Consider the following 19,835-nt stretch of genomic DNA (forward strand, 5'->3'; position numbering starts at 1 on the left):
GTTAAAGTGATGGATGTCTCCCCCTCTGACATGCAGCAAATTTGCAGCAGCCAAACATAAAGAATGGAGAAGAGAAGATAAGAGAAATGGCTTCATAGAGTTCTATTGCTGATACGCTTAAGTAAATTGTGATGCAGAATTAATATCTGAAGGATAAATTAACAAAGGTGAATCTTAAAATTACAGCCCTGGATCAAAAAGTTACTGATCTTAATGAGGAGATATCAAAATCTGAAGCAGGTCAAATTAAACAAGATCTAACACAGATATCGTCTTGGGTGGGATCCTGTGAGACATGCTTATCCATGCAAAAATATACTATATAGTTTTGTAGCCTTTAGTATATTTTATGGTTATTTCGTTATTTCTGCTTTTAAAAATGTTTAATGTACTCTCTTCCTCCTTTGATTGCTATTATTTCCTTTTGCCTTATTTACTTAATCTCAATAAAATTATACGGTAAATATTAAAATTTTAAGAATTTTTTTTCCTGAATCCTCCCTACTGCAATTATTTCCCCAACTGTTCCAATTTTTGTTTTAAAAAATCATTTAATCCAGGCAACGGTACAAATTAAGTTGTCCTAACCTGAACCACAAGCCTGTTTTCTCTCAGCCTCCTTGTTGTAATGATTAACCTTTTCTTTACTTCACCAGCTGGGTGGGTGGGTAGGGGAAGCCTGAGCCTTTGGGGAGGGTTTTTTCTCTGGAAATAAGCATACACATACCCACAAATTTCCTTGTATTTTAGGATGCTATGAAACAGAGAAAGACTGGTTCATCTTCAACATAGTTGGAGTAGAGGGAGTTTTGGGTGTCCTCCTGCCACAAATAACTCCAGATAGGTGCTTCATATTCTTTCTTTCTTTTGTTTTGTTTTCTTTTCTTTTGTTTTGTTTTTGAGGGATATGTGCTTTTTATTTTTTATTTTTTTTGTTTCTTGGTTTTTGAGGGAAAAACCCATATTTTTTTTATAAATACTCTAAAGCATTTAGAAAGTGACAATGAACTTGAAGATGAGCCAGAAATCATTTTTCATTTTGCCCCAACATCAACTTAATTCATGTTCAGTTTACCCAGCAATTATGGGAACTACTTTCACATGTAGTTCAGATGTTTTTCAAAGTAATTCAGTGCACATTGAACTTGTTCATTCCAAGCACTAGCCAATTGTTTTTGAGATTGTTATAGTCCATACGTGATTTTACCAGCTGCTGAGATAAAAATCCAAGTTTTTCCAGCTGTTGGAGGGGGCTACACTGATAGCTACTAGCAGCTACACTAAGAGATGGCTATGCATTGGCTATGCATCAAGCTGGGAGTCAGCAACCAGCTCTTATTTGTGGAATGAGTTTAGCCCTCCTCAGAATGGAACTTTTCTGTAAAGCCTTACAGTCTTAAAGCCATGGAGGTTGAAATGTTCCCCCACTGGCTGCCAACACAAATAAACAGACAAAGTAATATAGTTTTTATTGACAACTAGCAAAACACATTCAAACTCACTAGGTGTGACCAAGTATCTGTGCATTAATTTCTCTGTACTCTCTCTGCTTATATCTGTGTTTTGGGTTCCAAACAACTCTAACCAAATAAAGCTCTGTGTCCCCATTCATTGTAATGAGGAATCAAATAATCCCCTTTTGGCCAAAGTGGGTGAAATTTGCAGGCATAGGAGACCCTACAAATTGTTACCATAAAGCACCAATGCTGCAGCAAGCAAAGGCTCCAGCAGCTCAGTCAGCTGCTTGTGGCTGGAAAGCCAGACAGGATGTTTGTGACTGTTGCCATGGAAACAAAGGGGCAGTCCATTCTGTACTGAGCACCGGATGTTAGCTCAGAGTGTGTGTCATATGACCTGTACTGGAAGTACATGGGTGGAGTTTCTTCTTGCTGTTGTCGAGTGCAGACATGTTTCTCTGTACTGATATGAGAGGCAGAAATAAAAGATGTAAATAGTTTTCTGTCTGCTTCTTTCCCCTCCTGGGGGACACCAAAGGGGAGAGAGGATGAATGGTGTGTTCCTCTCACACATCTGAGATGAATCGCCGAGACCTCGCCTGCTTATCAGCAGAGTGGAGACGCGGGGAGGTCGACAGGAATATCTGCCGGTGCCTACGCTGTGGCACATTCCTCTGACCCAGGCAGAATTCCAACAGTGGCAGCCTTCGGATGGTTGCTGTCCATCGGACATCTGGATGAGAGGTTGGTGAATTGTCCTCCTCTGCTCCATGGAAGCCTGATTTGAGAGGCTGATTCTCTGCAGCCAGAAGCTGACCAGAAGAAGCTGACAGCCAAGCCGATGCTCAAGGTACGAGACTTTTAAGGGCTTAAAAGAGTGAATGCAGAATGATTCATTCTCTGCTTCATGGAGAGTGAGCGTGGGAAAGCAGCTCCAACTTAGAAGAGGCCTGCATTCCGGGCATTTTTGTGGTTTCCTGTCCGAGGAAAGGAATGCGCTGTTGCTAGGCAACGTCCTTCAGAAGGCTGTGCCTCAGAGAGGAGAAATGGAAAGTTACTCGAGAGGGCTGGAAGTCAGTTTGTGCTTCAGAGAAGCGAAAGCAAAGTTTTGTTATGACTAGGTCCTCACGAACTGCTGGAAGGGACTTTCCAACGCAGCCAGTGTCAGAGTTGCCAGGTGTCAAGAGTGTAAACAAGCCAGCTATTGGATTTTAGAGGCTTGTGTTTTTAGAGTCAATGCAAGGACTCAAAATGGATGCCAAGAAGGGGGGAGGCTTGCCTTCTCCACCCCTCCTGACCAATGACAATTATTCATCTTGGTCTGTAAAGATGAAGGCCCTGCTGCAGAATCAGAGACTGTTTGAGGTGATTGAGAATCCCATCCCAGCAGCACCAACGCGTGCTTGGGAGTCACAGAATGTGAAGGCTAGGACTGCTATAATTCTGTGTGTGTCAGACTCGCAGCTTGTGCATATACAGCATTTGGAATTTGCGCAAGAGGTTTGGAACACGCTGCGTACAACGCATCAGAGAGATGCTGGTTCTTCAGCGTTGCTGTATTTTGAGAAGTTGACAAATCTGAGATTAGCGCCTGATGGAGATGTTCAAGCGCACCTGACAGAGATGAAGTATCTGCGTCAACAGATGGTGGAACGCAATTTCCGTCTACAGGAGGAAGTGTTTTGCTTCATGATGATAAACAGCCTGAACCGCACCTACAAGGTTGTTGCCAGTCAGCTTGGTTCGCTACCTGCTCAGGATCTAACCGCGGAAAGAGTGTCTGCCGTCGTCCTGAACGAACACGACAGACTTGCTGCACTGGAAGTGAAAGACAGAGGGAGGCAAGAACAGAGTTCAAATCTTCCCACTGCTAAATCTACTGGAGAGCATGCCGTAGCATTGAGTGCCGTCCGATGCTACAATTGTGGACAGACTGGGCATCTACAGCGAAACTGTAAGAAGCCGCGACAGTCAAAAGGAGCCAAGAACAGCTCGACGAAGCCTGAGGCGTCAAGCAAAAGCCGTACCAAGTGCCAGGTGAAACCTGCAAAGGCTATGATGGCGAAAGGAACCACGCCAGATGTTGGGAACGCATTCATAATCGATACGGGCGCCATGAAGCATCTCTGCCCACACAGAGAACTGTTTTCGACGTTGAAGAAGCAAAGCTTCACTGTCAAACAAGCCAACGGTCAAGAACTGGAAGCGACCGGAATTGGAACTGTGTATCTTGAGAGTCTGAACTTGACTATAAGCGATGTTTACCTGGTTCCAGAACTGAGATTTAATTTGCTGAGTGTGTCGCAGATTGCAAAGAAGGGACTGAAACTGTACTATGATGCTAAAAGATGCAAGATCTACAAAGATGGAGAACTGTTTCTTACTGCCAAAGAGAAAGATGGACTATATTTGTTGACTTTTGATCAAAGTGATTACATGAAATGTAATACTTCTGATTCTAACGAAATTTCTCTTGCAGGTGTGACCAGTGTGAACACCAGGAAGGTGTCTAAGAAGGTCCACAGAGCTTTTCAGCGGGTGTATGCTGATGTAATTGGTCCTTTAGAACCATCTAGAGGCGGTGCAAAATATTACCTTGTGTATGTTGATTGTTACACTAATTATTCTTGGGTTTATATGATGAAGAAACCGCAGGAAACTTTAGAAAAGTTTCAGGAGTTTTGTGACAAGGTTAAAAGTATGCATGATGCTAACATTGATTGTCTTTTCACAGATGACAAGCCAGTTTTTCTTTTACAGGATTTCCAGAGGTTCCTGGATGAGAAAGGGATAAGACACAAACTTGCTACTTCCGAAGAAGCATGGAAGAAATGTGTCTGTGTTAGGGTGAACAAAGAATTGCAAAAAGGGATGCATGCGCAATTGCTAAGTTCACATTTACCACATGAATATTGGGCCGAATCTTTAGCGTCCTATCTTCATGTGTGGTTGAGAAAAGTCTCAACAGAGTTGGGATGTTCTCCTTTTGAGAAGCTGTTTAATAGAAAACCTTCTGTTGCCTATTTCAAGGTTTTCGGATCTCATGTGAGAACAGAAGCTCCAAGTGGGGTAAAGAATGCCAGAGGCATCTTTGTGGGTTATGAAAAAGGTCTCTACAGAGTAATTTTGTCTGAATCTGGTCAGGTGATTCTCACAAAATTTCTAGAGAGTGCTCCTGAACGGGAGAGAGTGATTGTTCAAACTTTTTCCACAGAGGATTCTGATGATGATGATGATGATGATGATGATGATGAGTTTGATCTTATTGAGTTCAGTGGTACTGATGATGATGACACTGATAGCTCAGACAGCTCAGTTGTCACAGTCATTGAGAGGAAATCTCAAATGATGACTAGACCCTCAGAAGAGGAGGATGAACCACTGATTAAGCTTAGTACTGGTTCTCCAGAGAGTTCAGAGGCTGAACCAGAAAGCAGAGAAGAGCAGCAGCTCTTACGAAGGTCTGAGAGAGCAACGAAGAGTGTACCACCCAAGAGGTATTCAAAGGAGTTTGCTAACCTAGCATATGTTGCTGTTGTAAACGATCAAGGACAGATTGAAGCTGTGTCTGAGTCAGAGACAAAGGCACAACAGAGAGTTGTTAACCAAGGAAATGTGAAGTCACACAACCAGAGAGGTACATTGGTAAAACCAGTGGCAGGTAGTTCCAAGGGTGGAACTGAAACAACAGGGGAATGTTATAAGTATAACAACTGTTTGTTTTCTTCTCTGGATGACGCTTTGCTCGCAGCACGCATTGATACTTTAGGGGGAGTATGTTACCATAAAGCACAAATGCTGCAGCAAGCAAAGGCTCCAGCAGCTCAGTCAGCTGCTTGTGGCTGGAAAGCCAGACAGGATGTTTGTGACTGTTGCCATGGAAACAAAGGGGCAGTCCATTCTGTACTGAGCACCGGATGTTAGCTCAGAGTGTGTGTCATATGACCTGTACTGGAAGTACATGGGTGGAGTTTCTTCTTGCTGTTGTCGAGTGCAGACATGTTTCTCTGTACTGATATGAGAGGCAGAAATAAAAGATGTAAATAGTTTTCTGTCTGCTTCTTTCCCCTCCTGGGGGACACCAAAGGGGAGAGAGGATGAATGGTGTGTTCCTCTCACACATCTGAGATGAATCGCCGAGACCTCGCCTGCTTATCAGCAGAGTGGAGACGCGGGGAGGTCGACAGGAATATCTGCCGGTGCCTACGCTGTGGCACATTCCTCTGACCCAGGCAGAATTCCAACATTAAGCCTACCAAAATACAGGGGCTCTTTGTGGAGGAAGTTAAGTGGGTTTACTTTCCTCCATACTTATTTGATATTTTCATGGGTGGGAGGTTATTTCTGATCTTAAAATAATTAAAGGTGTCTGAGTTTTGTGAATTTTTGCTTATACATTTTTTAAAAGAACTTTGCAGCTTCACCCTGGCCTTTCTGGTGCTAAGCCTTACAAGCCACAGATAAACCTAAAGTGAGAGGCAGTCTGGAGCACTGCCTGCAGAGTTCTTGGTTTTGTTGTTTGTTTGTTTGTTTCCTTGTTCGTTAAAGCAGGGCAACATAGGGATCTAAAAAATGGAGGGGTACCCTACCTGGAATAAAGGTCTCTCTTAAAAATATAATCCTCCATTGGCGTGTTTTCTCCTCAGCTCTTTAGTACTCTGTTGGCAATGTTATGAATGCTTGTCTTGCCAAATGCAAGGTGGTTCTTTCAAACTGAGATTCAGAGGCAATACAAAACACAAGTGAGTGAGAAGATTTAAGATTTTATTCTCAGCAGCAAGCAATATATACATTACTAAGCAAGCACTTCAATCTGCCACTTGGAAGCCCTCAAAAAGTGGCAAAGCGTCTCCCCAGGTAGCCTTAGGTTTGCACGACACTGCAATCAATCCGTCTGAGCACAAGCTTCTCAGACTCTGCCCAACACCATCTGATTTACAACACTGCTTTGGCTTTCTGAACAGCTGAGAGTGAACTGCAAGGGATTTCTGTTCCATGTTGAAGTTTCTGTGGTGCTGAGAATGGAACTTCATGAGGAGAATTATGGCAACTGAGAAAGAGACTTGGGACAATATGGCAGCAGGGGCTCTGGAACCAAGTGTAGCTAGAAAAAATTCAGTTTATTTAAGAACACATTTCACTTGGGCTGTGCATCAGATCCAGCCCAATCCAATTAATGAATTGGACTGGGCCAATTTGTATCAACATAGGGTTGGGTCAGATTATGTTGAAGCAATCCCAGATCACACCAGATCAGGCCAGCCAACCCATCTCACTCACTATTCCACATTTAATAACAATTTATATATTTGTAATCACAACAACATAGGAACCTACCCAGACCATGAGATTATCTTCCGAGACCCTCCTTCGTGTGCCTCCTCCTCAAGAGATTTGGAGTGTGGCAACATGAGAACGGGCCTTCTCTGCAGTGGCTGCCCGTCTTTGGAATGCTCTCCCCAGGGAAGTTTGCCTGGCGCCTTCATTATACACCTTTAGGCGCCAGGCAAAAACATTCCTTTCAACCAGGTTTTTGGCTGGTCCAATTTACATCCTTTGCCCTTTTAAAATGTCTTTTTTTCGGGTGGGTATTATTCTGTTGTTTTATTTTTATTTTATATCTTGTGGTTTTATATCTTGAATTTATTCTGTGAAATGCCCTGAGACCCCCAAGTATAGGGTGGTATATAAATTCAGTCAACAACAACAACAACAACAACAACAACAACACCAAACACCTTCCAAAATGACTCAGAGCAACAACAACAATGACAACAATTTTATTATTTGTACCCCACCCATCTGACTGGGTTGCACCAACCAGCCTGGGCACCTTCCAACATATATGAAACAGCCCCTAGGAGTTCGCTGCCATGCAAACATGAATCTACTGGAGAGGTGGAAGAAGGCAGCTCAAGTATACAGCCGGACGAGATGGAAGGAAACATGGTGTCTACCTCAGTAATGAGCTCACGGAAACAAGCTCTGGAAATTTGGGGTTGCCATGCTGAGAGCAGAGTTTGATGCTCAATTACATTCATAGAAGCAAGCAAGGCAAAACACTGGGAGAGAGCAAATGTCTCTGCAGTGGCCTCTTGCTGAATAGGAGGAGCTGCTCCCCCTCCCCTAGGATGAAAATGTTGGGGGGGCACACCTCGGGGTCTCATGGGGTTTACACTTGCCCAGCATGCTTCAGAGCAGGCCCCTCCCCCTGTGACAGCCTCTGATAACCACTTTAACCACAAAGTTAGGAGTCTACATGTGTTTCCCCTCCAAATATTGTATTTGAGGGTGCCCCCTCCCCCAAAAGTTGATGGGCATTGCCCTTGTAGCAGGAACACGGCTGCTGCTGGGCTTGGGGATGGAGAGGGAGCCAAGCAGCAGAGGTAACAGGACTGTGTGCTGGGGTGCCAACTTAAAATATATGGGGGGAGGCAGGTAAGCCCTGCCTCACCTCTTAGATCACAGGATGTGGAGCAGCCCCCCTCCAATAAAATATTTCCATATCTCGGCCCCTGGGAGCTGGTCCTATAACTGTGCGCAAGTCATTCTCGTGCTCCCCAGCTCCTCTCCCTCCTTCACCCATCGCGGCTCTGCTCTGCACGCCAAAATGGTGCCCAGGCACTTCTGATGAAAGAGGCTGCTAAATCACTTTTGAGAATTATACTTCTGTGAAGGGAACAGGGGTCTCCAAACAACTCTAAGCACATTTAACTAACTACCTAGAATTCTTTGGGGGGAAGCCATAACTGTGGTATCCTAGGCATAGGGCTCCTGTTTTGACCCCACACCATCCCATATCCCTGTGGGGTTTCTTCAGTTTTTTCTGCCCTTTGGAGCCAGCCATGTGGGGATCACACTGCATCAAAACTCAGGAGAAATGGGATGACATGATACAAAGACTCCAGCAAATTTGTTCTTTTGACTGTTGGGGAAAACTTCCTTTGCATTTTCCTCCTCTGCTTTCAGGCTGGAGACATTTCTGCTTCCTTTTGCTCTCTGTCATGACCCAGCACAGTCCAAGAAATTAGTTATAAGGAGGAGGATCTAGGGCGAACTCATTTAGGTTTCCTTTTCTCAGAAATCACCTGTTTGAGCAGAGCTGTGTACTGGTCAAGAGTGGGGGAGAGGAAAACTTGGAAACAGGATGTAATTTCTGCTCCAAGATAACAAAAAGCTGCAGCTCCCTTCCCCCTTCCTAAGATTAAGCAGGATAGATAAATAATCAGCAACAGAGTCGGAGGGCGGGGGTGGCGAAGAGCTCCAGCTCCCAAGGCTGCAGGAAGCTGGAGGACAAGCTGGGAGAAGTGAAGGCGAGTCTCCCTGTGTGAGGCTGCAGAAACCCTTGAAGGAACCTGTGCCTGTTGTCCTCCTGTATTATGTCCCCTAAGGCTGAGGGTGTCAGATAAGGTACAGGCTTTGCTGTCAGTCTAGTGAGAAAAGTTTGGTGGCCTTCCTGCCTGCCTGGTTTGCAAAGCCAGCTTGTCATGCGAGCTCAATAGCTGCTCTGCAACCTGCAGAATCTTAGAACTTTTCCCAAAAACAAACAAACTATTTCTTCCTCATGTGCAATTTTGTAGTTTGAAGCCATTTGAGGCTCTACCCTCTGGAGCAGAAGAAAACAAGATTATTCCCTGTTCTGTGTGACAACCCTTGAGATATTTGAAGATGGCCATCATATCTCCTCTCAATCTCCTCTTTTTCGGGATACACATACCCAGCTCCTTCAACCGTTCCTCATAAGGCTTGGTTTCCAAAGCTTTGATTGGTCGCCCTCCTCTGTACACATTCCAGCTTGTCAATATCCCTCTTCTGAAGGATATAAGGAGGTTCCAGTTTCAACATCACTGTCTGCATCATGTTTTCTCCTCACCCAAGCAAATGACGTGCACACCCTCCCAGCTGGGAGCATCTTTCCAGAGCAGATTTTAGAGGAGATGAGGGGGAGATGAGATGAAAAAGAGGACAGGGACTCCTGCCCCATTAACATTTGTGTAGAAGGGGGAATGGCAGCAAGTATTTCCTTCAGCGCAGGGGGAGATCTCCTGAGGGAAGTGGGCAAATTTATTATTTTCAGTTTCCCTCAGTTTCTCATTTTTCCAATATTTAAGTTTAGCTCTTCCCATCTCCATATCAGCTGGCTATTTCCTTTTTATAAAGTTCTCATGAAAATTCATCAGGACTTCTATTTATGATGATGATGATGATTATCTTCCCCAAAAGGCAGTGTACAAAATGCAATGAACACAGCTGAAAAGTAGTTGAAAACTGAGATTTCACCCCTCCCATATCCAAGAATCTCTGCTGATTCTCCAGAGAGGAGGGGGCGGTTTCTGTTCTCTACTTATTTCGCTCCAGCCTCACTTCAAAGAGAGAGAGAGAGAGACACTGAGTGTTAGAGAGAGATCGTGTGTATAGATAAGGTTGCTGCTAAGAGCAGCTGCAGACACTCAGTGCAGTTCAGCATTTTCGCTTAGACCTCATTTAGCTCTGTACATAGTTGTGTATTATAGTTGTAGATAGAATAAAAGAAGATATTCTACAGAGCTACTCTCCGAGTCGTTTATGCTCTGCTATACTCTGCTGTACTCTGCTGTACGACGACTGTCTGCTTGTTGGAGTGAATCCGGTGATCACAACTCTAAGCTGTGAGTCCACAGCACTTTGACCAGTTCCTGTGCAGAAGCTGGTCTCTGGAAGTACTACCCAGCTCGCCTAGCCCAGTCGGGGCTGAAGTGTATGAGTCCAGTTGGTGCCACTGGCTCAAGAGCGATGCTGACAGAAAAAAAACATAAATACGTTATCAACCAATGCTAAATCGACACTCATGGCAGCAACCTATTCATCCACCTGGGAAAACTTGTCAGAAGGAAAACATCTTCAGTTGGTTCTAGAAATTGCAGGTAGCAGGTTCCTATTGTATCTTTGCAGGAATGCTGTTCCACAGAACAGGGGAAGTCACACTCAAAGCCCTGCTCTGAATTACAGAAGATCTACCCAAATATCAGGAGTGAGTGGCAGATTTTATCCTGCCTGCATGATTGTCCTCATTTGCACTGGTTAATAGGGGCCAGAGAGTACATAAAGCTTTGTTACCATCGATGTTAGATACCACCTTGGCTGTAATGGGTTTTTAAAGCAATAAATACATCATGGTACAGATGTTGCCACTGTTACATCAACGAGATCATGAGCTGCAAGCATCCACGCTGTGAAGAAAGTTTGGTGGAACAACACTGTTTATTTCACAGCATTTATGTCCTGCTTAATTGCAATAAACCTCAAAGCAGTTGAAACAAGCGATAGGACCCGTTCTGCTTCTTTGCAGGTGCCAAAACATTTCGCGCTGCCCCTGAAATTTCTACTGTCCTTTGCAAAGACTCCAATCTACACTGCAGTACGAGGAGAGTCAGGCTCTGGAAAGTCATAGGATCGTAGAATTGCAGATTTGGAAGGGAACCCAAGGGTCATCTAGATCAACCCCCTGAAATCAGTGCCATGTGGGGCTTAAGTGCAAAAAACGCGGGAGCTGCTGAGACGGGCACAGAGGCAACTACCGCAGAGGTAAAGGATTAACCATCTCGGATGCTTCAAGTTTCACGAGTGAACCTTTGGGACCTTCCCAGGAAAGGTAGCTGCACTGCTGTCAATCAGGCTGCTTGGAGCTCCCTCTAGCGGGGAATTCGGCTCTGGCTATGCGTTGCAATCTCGTCCTCGCTCGTACTTTCGCTTTCTTCTTTGCTTTTTGTAGTGCGACGACCGGGAGGGAGAAGGAATAAAAGCGAGAGAGAGAAAGAGAGTTGGACGGAGAAAAGCCTAAGAGACCAGCAAGCAAAGCCTCCGAAGAGAGGACTGAGCTTTACTGCAAAAAAACCGGACTGGCAGCAGGTAAGGAGGTGAGCAGTTCTCCTGGGGCTCTGATGATTTCCGTGGTTTATGTTTTTTTCTGAGCGTGTTTGCGTTAAAGGAGACTCTGAGCTCATTGCTAGGCGGGGAGCGGCAGAATCGTTTACCGGTATTTTTACTAACAGATAGGTAGCCGTGTTGGTCTGCCATAGTCAAAATAAAAAAATTCCTTCCAGTAGCACCTTAAAGACCAACTAAGTTAGTTCTTGGTATGAGCTTTCGTGTGCATGCACACTTCTTCAGATACACTCTTAATGTTGTTGGAGAAGGCTACCCTTCTTCCCCGCTGCAAAGGGAATAAATAACATGCCATCACCAGGGAGCAAGCAAGTAATGAATTCTTTCACCGAAAATCCAGTATTAAATTTATTGTTTCTTAATAAAAGGTTTCAGCAAAGAAAATGACATTTTGATGTGACTTGACAGGTGTTTTTTTAATGCAATTCAGTTGTAAAACAATACACAGACATAAAACCATATCATACTGATTTGTTCCACAATGATAACTTTCTGGTCTCAGAGCTGGAGGTGTTGGAGATCGTATACTCACTCTCTCTCTCTCTCTCTCTCTCTCTCTCTCTCTCTCTCTCTCTCAAACCAAACACACACACACATATCCCACAGCCTATTTCCCTTGCCCCCCCAAACCTGGCGACGCCAGATCTCTCCACTGGTGCACACAGCCCTCCCTTCCAGGCTGCTCTTCGCCCGCATACCCAGCACACACCTCGAGAGAGAGAGACCTCAGTCATTAGCCCCTCCCGCTCGTTTCCCGACTCTTCCCTCACCTTGGATGCCAGGATCAGAAGGAAAAGGGCTCCCATCCCATTCTCTCTTTCCCTGAAGGGAAGATGGTGGGGAGGGGGAGGGTAAGAAACGACCAGTTTCGGGATAACTTTCCAGTCCGGACCCTGCTCTGCACTTCGCCCCCCCCTGTTTGTTTAGAGGGTTTTTTACCCCCTCACTTTCCTCATGCAACTCCCCCCCCCCCTCTTTCAGCAACCCCCACACCAAATCTCAGCAGCCCTCCAGGTGACTTCTTCGGAGGGGGGAGAGAGAAGGGGGGGGAATAAAGGTTTGCTGAGGGGTCAAGAGGCAAGGAATTTGTTTCTGGTCCTTCCACAGGTTGGGGAGAAGGAAGGGGGAGGCTGTCCCCAATCTGAGAACACAAACCATCCCATTGGAAAGCTGGTAATGTGCACCTTGGGGAAGGAGGGAAGGGGGTGGGGAATTCAGACACATTAGACGTATGTGGTTATTAATTAAATCAGTGGTTTTCAACCAATGTGCTGTGGCACCCTGGGGTGCCTTGAATGGTGGTCAGGGGAGCCGTGGGCAACACTGGCCACCTTCCCTCTTCCTTCCTTCCCTCCCTCCTCCAAAGGCTTGAACAGCTGTTTGTTGCTGCATCCCTGGCTACAAGCTCCCCAGGTGAAAGGTGCCTCTGGGGCTGGCCAGGGGGTGCCAGTTTCCAGGAGCTGAAGCGGGGCCTCTGAGTAAGCAGGCAAGTGAGCGAGGGAGCCCAGCCAGCCAGACCACCAGCCCTTGCTGTTGGGAATGGACAGACAAGTCCCAGGTCCCTGTGGGGCAGTGTGAGGAGGCACCTCTATTGAGGGCAGGGAGGGCAGCTCAGAGACCGGGGGGGGGGACATCAGCAGCTGCCCAGAGGACTCCCAAGGAGAGGGGAGAGGAGGCTAAGGGAAGACTTAAGAAGGAGGGGGGTTGTTTGAAAAAGGGTGAGAGGCTGCCAGCTCTGCAGGCAAGGGTGACATAGCTGGGCTCCTGAGCCCCACAGGGGTGCTGCAGGTACTTGGTCAAAGGAACTGTGAACACAAAAAGGTTGAAAACCTCTGACTTAAATGACAAGCAGGGGCAGAATTTACATACACAGTCTAAAGGAAGATGCACTCTTAAAACATACTTAAATAAAACTGCTCCAACCCCTTCTTCTTTTTGACCAGACCCTCCTCTTCTGCACCTTAAGGCTAGTAACTCTTTGTTGCATCTTTCTAAAAACATGTGCTCTGCTCCTGTATCATGGGCTGGCTGGATGCAGAGGATTGGGGAGAGGCAGCAGTTGGGGAACCCCCAAGGGAGCCCCCAGGGGAAGAAGTCTCAGAGCCAGGGGATTGGGGGTCGGATGGGGATGAGTGGTCAGAGGGAGAAGAGAGAGACTGGGAGGAGATGTCGGAAGCTGAAGAGGCAACAGGGTTTAGTGAGCAGGAAGAGTCTGTGCAGTGGCGTAGCGTGGGGGGTGCCAGGGGTGCCGGCCGCACCGGGCGCAACATTTGGGGGGGCGCGTTTGGCCGGCCCCCCTCGAGGAAGCGGGAACCTCTCCCTTCGCAAGACGAAAGCCCATAGGGAAATCTCCGGGACAGCGGGGAAGCGCAGCGCTTCTTCCCCACGGTCCTCGGACCTCCTCCGAAGGCTGGCGGTGGGGCGGAGAGACCTCCTCCCGCCGCCAGGCTTCGGAAGGATGCTTTGAAAGCTGGCGGCGGGAGGAGGGCTCTCCACCCCACCGCCAGCCTCCTGAAGGCTCCTCCGAAGCCTGGCGGTGGGGCGGAGAGACCTCCTCCCGCCGCCAGGCTTCGGAAGGCTGCTCCGAAGCCTGGCGGTGGGGCGGAAAGACCTCCTTCCGCTGCCAGCCTTCGGAAGGCTCCTCCGAAGCCTGGTGGTGGGGCGGAGAGACCTCCTTCCGCCGCCAGCCTTCGGAAGGCTGCTCCGAAGCCTGGCGGTGTGGCTGAGAGACCTCCTCCCGCCGCCAGCCTTTGGAAGGCTGCTCCGAAGCCTGGAGGTGGGGCGGAGAGACCTCCTCCCGCCGCCAGCCTTCGGAAGGCTGCTCCGAAGCCTGGTGGTGGGGCGAAGAGACCTCCTCCCGCCGCCAGCCTTCGGAAGGCTGCTCCGAAGCCTGGAGGTGGGGCGGAGAGACCTCCTCCCACCGCCAGCCTTCGGAAGGCTGCTCCGAAGCCTGGCGGTGGGGCGGAGAGACCTTCTCCCCGCGCCAGCCTTCGGATGGCTGTCCTAAAGACTTGTGGTGGGAGCAGTGGCGTAGCGTGGAGGGTGCAGGGGGGCCTGCCGCACCTGGCGCAACATCTGGGGGGGGGGGCGCGGAAGAGACTTGAGTGCTAAAATCCACGGGTTAGGGGACACAAATTACTTGCCTTGCCCCGGGTGCTGAGAACCCACGCTACGCCACTGAGTCTGTGGCAGAGAGCGGTCCAGAATCAGAGGCAGAACTGGAGGGGGGTCAAGAGGCAGAGTAGAGACAGAGAATCTCCCCCTTGTGGTGTAACCAGTTTCCGTCCCCCCTGGTCTCCCAGAATATGGAGAGGTTTGAAGAGGGCAGAGCAATGAGAGACAAGACAAAGAAACCTCAGGTTGCTGCGGAAGAAGGAGCCTTAGAGAGCGGGGAATGTGGGGACCTACAGTCCTCGCAACAGCTTCATTGGAGAAAGAGATACTGGGAAGAGTTGCTGTGTTCACTCAGCCTGCGCTGTTTGGTTTTCTTTGAGTAAAGAGTTATTGCTCACCAACTCCAGCTCCTGACGTCCCAAGACTTTTGGGCACTTTATCCTTGCGCTCACTTCTGAATTATGGAATGTGATGGGATTCATACCTTCTACTTATAAAGCTTTGTTGCTTGGCAACTGATAATAATATTGGCGACATTGGAAATTTTACGGAGGGCATGCCACTGATGAATGCTTCTAGTTAGGCCAGTCGCTTAACATTTTCCTTCTTCCTTTCTTGGCAGCACACCAAGCTCCACAATGGTGGAAGACTTTGAGATAGCCATTTCTCAGGGCCAGTTGGCAGGTGCTGTGTCGCAAGTGCTGGCAAAACCACTGCCCTTTTTCAACAGCACTCCGCTCAACATTGCCGTAGTAGGAGAGCCCGGCTCCGGGAAGTCCTCCTTCATCAATGCCATGCTGGGTCTTCGTGCCGATGACCCCCGTGCCGCTGCGACTGGCATACAGATGACGACTGTGCAAGTCAAGGATTACCCACACCCGACACTTCCGCAAGTGATCCTTTGGGACCACCCCGGAAGGGGAATGGCAACTTTTGGGGAGGACAAATTTGAGAAGGTCAATTTGAATCACTTTGATTTCTTCATCATCGTCGGCTCCCAGCGCTTCCGCTCCACCCATTCTGACCTGGTCTGTGAGATCCAAGATATGGGCAAGAGCTTCTACTTTGTGCGCACCAAAGCAGACCTGGATCTGTCGGCCGCCAAGAGGCAACAGCCATCTGGCTACAATGAGAAGAAGGTCCTCTTGCACATCCAGGAGGACTGCAAAGAGTGCTTGGTAAGAGAAGGAGTGAGGGACCCACAAGTCTTCATCGTCTCCAACTGGGAAGCCGACTGCTTTGACTTCCCCCTCCTGCAGGAAACACTGAAGAACGATCTCTTGCGGCTGAAGAGGCAAGCCTTCCTGCTCCGCTTCCCTAGCATCTGCCTGCCTATGTTAGAGAAAAAGAAAACCACTGTGAAGGAGAAGATTTGGACCAAAAGGCTTGTTTTGCTGGTTGCTCTTGGAAGCCCAGTTCCCTTCCTTCTCCCCATATTTCTGTTTAGTAAGTTCCGCTCCTGGTGCTTCTTAGACTTTGGCCTGGACAATCCATCCCTTGCAGCTCTGGCCCAGCGTGTTGGAAAGACAAGCACAGCCCTTAAAGCAGCAATGCAGTCCCTGGGAATGTTCTCTGCCATTTTATGGGTGCTGCCAGACCTGGTGGGACTCTCAGTGATTGCTTATGAATATCACTGCTGGGAGCATTTCCCCATCTTTGGTTTTCTTCTGTCTGGAGGGATTTCGCTTCTTCGCACCTACTTCATGCTGCAGAAATGCATATCGGGTGCTGCTGATGACACCAAGAGGGTTCTAGCCAAAGCTCTTGAGGCAGAGGGGAAAAAGTCCATTTAGCAGCAAACAGATGTGCTATGATGACTAAGTGCTTGATATATAGAATCTGGCGAATTAGACATGTTTCCATTTTTAAAACAACCACCACCAAAAGACATTAAGATAATAATCAGCAGATGATTAGGTTTTTTATTTTAAAAATTCCATAAATCTTAGGCTTCTCATTTTTTAAAAAAACCCTTAAGTGAAATAATCTGAATGCCAGCATAATACCCCCTCAGTTACTTTTTAAAATTAGTATCTCTATCCAATGTATAAGAGTTAAGATCAATACCAAAAAGAGACTTTGGGACAAATGGACTTTATCTTATTCATAATTCTTTCAGTCCACTAATGAATTGATCTGTATATGATGCCAGACTAGAAAAAACTAGTGACCTATGTGAACCTGCTTGCAAGGATTGTCTCAAGTTATAATTTATGCAGGCTGCAGTATTCACTTTCTCTCCTTCTCTCTCTCCATCTCTCTCTCTCTCTCTCTCTCTATATATATATATATATGCTGCATTTCCTTTTTTCTTTAGGAACAAGAGTTAGCTCTGTATCACAAGTCCCATGCAACATCTATTTCAGAATGTTCTTTCCCTCATACACACTCAAACTGAAGGAGGGCATTCAGCTAGACAGGAGCCTCCACATTTGTGAAATAGAAAGTTGAGGTAATTTTAATCTGTTTTAGTATTTTAACTCTTGCATATCTTAAAGCAGGACTGTAATTGTTTCCTGGTTTTATTGTTTCATCTCTTTGCAAACCGCTTTGAGGTTTTATTAGAATGAAGTGTTTAAGTTTTCATGAAATAAACTAATTGGTTAAATTAATCTCCTAGCCACTGCCACTGTTTGTCTTATAATCAATGCTGCTTTCACATGGTCACTCTAATTATTTTAGAAATGTCCAGGAAAATCCGGATGTATGGCCGCCCATGTCAGTAGTGTAGCTTTTTGGGGGGAGAAAAAACCATACACTTTTTGTTTGGATTTTCTCCTTTTGAAATATGGCCACCCCAACTAATCAGCTTTCAGTTTTCCATAAAAGTCTCATAAATGAGAAATATTGTGAATTATCTAGACACCCCACCCCTCCTTCTTTGGCAATCACTCGTAGCCGAGTAAGATTGTCTTCCATAAACATGGTTTTTACCAGTGAGTCCGTAAGTGACTGTGGAGGCCAGTTCTGGATCCACACGTCCTTCCACAGTGGGGGCATTGGTTTCCAGGCGGGAATTGATCACGGTGTGGATTTGCCAAGCGTGTCTTCCTCTTAGCATATTTCTCCCTTGCGTCCTGAGTTCGAGTGTCTTCAAAGCCCATGACACCTTTGGTAAAGGCTGTTCTCCAACTGGAGCACTCGCAGGCCAGTGTTTCCCAGTTGTCAGTGTTTATAGTACATTTTTTTTAGATTTGCCTTGAGACAACATGTCATCGACGCAATAATAATGCATGGGGGGTGTTTATAGTGGGCCATCCAGATACCATTCCATTCTATTAACAGTTCTACAACACTTTCCCAATGTCACTCGGTTATTATTGCCATCTGGAAGGTCACTCTTGCTCTGTAGTGTGACAAAAGTGGGCAACACACACACCCATCAACATTTGTGCTACAAAAAAGTTGCAGGGCTTTAGCAGGAAACAAGGAGTCTGTGCCTATTGCAAATGAAGCAGTATGACCATCCCAAAACATTTGCAGATGCAAAGGGTATTGAAAGTGGGATCACATATAATCACCCCAATATGAGCTGAGATATGAATGCTCAATAAAAAGGACATCTGGAAGATCCCTACAGCCTTCCTCAAACTGATGCCTTCCAGATGTTTTGGACTTCATTGGACATGCTGGCTAGAGCTGATGGGAGTTGTAGACAAATACCTCTGAAGCATTACTTGCTTTGGGAAGGCCGAGGTGAAATACTACTATACTGTGGGATTAGGACAGAACTAAACCACCCCACCCACAATTTACCACTCTATTCGTGGTTGACAATGGGGAGTTTCAACCATTTGTTTCATTGTGGGGGGTCAAAATGATGCAACCTGTTTCAGGAGGGAATGGCATTTCATGTGGCATTCACAGTATGGATTGCTCCCTTAACTCTTCAGCCCTGGCCTTCACACATATTCATTTAGGTCTGGATAGATCAGGCCCATAGATCAATGTTAGCGCTACCCCCAGCATGAGGAAATTTGAAGGAGTGGCTGCTTGAGCAGGGGGCTCCACAAAGCGACCCAACCTCTATTTTATCTTCAGGAAGGCTTGTTCCATGTTCTGTCACCGGGTGTTGCCGTTTTCTTGGTCTAGCCCAACAGGGCCAGCTCTACTATTAGCCAGTGTGAAGCAGCTGCCTCAGGTAGCAGATGCTGAGAGTGTGCGTACTGGAGGAAGCTCAGTGGTGGGGGCTATTCCTAAACATTGCCCTTGAGGATCCCCGCTAGCCACTCTCCTCTTTTAAGATGCCATGAGACCCTTTGCATACCCTCCAAATTTATAATTTTACTATTTTTAGCCCCACACATTTTACTGGGTTGCCCCAGCCACTCTGGGCAGCTACCAACAAATATAAAATAATAATAAAACATTAAACATTTTAAAATAACTTCCCCATATAAGATTGCCTTCAGGCGGCTTAGGGATCAGATAACTCCAGACCCTCCAACATTTCTCCAATGAAAATAGGGACATCCTAAGGAAAAGTGGGACGTTCCAGGATCAAATCAGAAACCAGGACGGCTTCTCTAAATCAGGGATGTCCTTGGAAAATAGGAACACTTGGAGGGTCTGCCTCTGCTGTTTTTGCTTCAACAAATTGACATGGCTAACCCTTTGGAAACAGCCTGCCTAAGTCCCCCAAGGCCATTTCCCTCATGTGAGGAGAGGACAGGGCTCCATTGCCAGTGTTCTAAAGTCATTCCATGGCTGATCCAGTTGCTTTCTGCTCCTGGAATGGAGGGAGGGGCAGCAGCCATCTTGTCCACCTCAGGCAACAAAACGTCTTGGGTTGATTCTTCCTCAGAGAATAGATGTCGGGGATTGTGAATAGGGCGAAGACAGGGGGCCAGCAGGCTGACCCAGGAAAGGAAGCCACTGGTTAATGGAGCTGGGAGCCACCCGGCAGGCAGCAGCCAGACCAGGCAGAGGAGGAAAGTTATGTACTGAGTTGAATAGGATCCAAACTGCAGCAGTCTGATTCGTCATAGAACAATAGGATCCAAATTGCAGCAGTCTGACTGGTCGTAGAACAATAGGATTCAGAATGCAGCAGTCTGATTGGTCGTAGAACAATAGGATTCAGAATGCAGCAGTCTGATTGGTCCTAGAACAATGCAGCAGTATGATTGGTTGGCAGGAACCACCCAATCATGCTCCAGATATAAGTGAATCCACAACCTGATTGGCTTGCAGTAGAATTCCAGAATTAGCCATTCATGTGCAGCCCATTGTGTAAATAATGTATGTAAAGCAGATACTTTGAGGGGACTTTCATTCATTCCTCCTCACCACTATGAGTTGAATAAAGAGCATGAAATCACTTTGCGATTCTGAGTATAT

At 46.7% G+C, this 19,835-nt stretch overlaps 3 protein-coding genes and 1 pseudogene across 5 annotated transcripts in view; 3 read left to right on the top strand and 1 right to left on the bottom strand.

Moving 5' to 3' along the window:
• Positions 1 to 19,835, bottom strand: part of LOC309537083 (interferon-inducible GTPase 5-like) — a gene marked incomplete at its 3' end in the record, with an annotated part of 128,394 nt that overhangs the window by 91,086 nt on the left and 17,473 nt on the right. The gene's annotated exons all lie outside the window — the stretch shown is intronic.
• Positions 1 to 19,835, top strand: part of LOC309537188 (interferon-inducible GTPase 5-like) — an 84,043-nt gene that overhangs the window by 1,779 nt on the left and 62,429 nt on the right. The gene's annotated exons all lie outside the window — the stretch shown is intronic.
• LOC309537163 (interferon-inducible GTPase 5-like) overlaps positions 11,229 to 19,835 on the top strand; it is an 81,844-nt gene continuing 73,237 nt past the window's right edge. The window contains exon 1 of the mRNA XM_082231772.1: positions 11,229 to 11,345. The gene's annotated coding sequence lies outside the window, so the exon portion shown is untranslated. The remainder of the gene's footprint in view (positions 11,346 to 19,835) is intronic.
• Positions 11,233 to 17,107, top strand: LOC309537200 (interferon-inducible GTPase 5 pseudogene; annotated as a pseudogene). The gene is made up of 2 exons (XR_014224739.1): positions 11,233 to 11,353; positions 15,118 to 17,107. The product of XR_014224739.1 is annotated as an interferon-inducible GTPase 5 pseudogene (transcript).

This window comes from Podarcis vaucheri (genome assembly GCF_965113315.1).
Source record: "Podarcis vaucheri genome assembly, chromosome: 7".
Lineage (NCBI taxonomy): Eukaryota > Metazoa > Chordata > Lepidosauria > Squamata > Lacertidae > Podarcis > Podarcis vaucheri.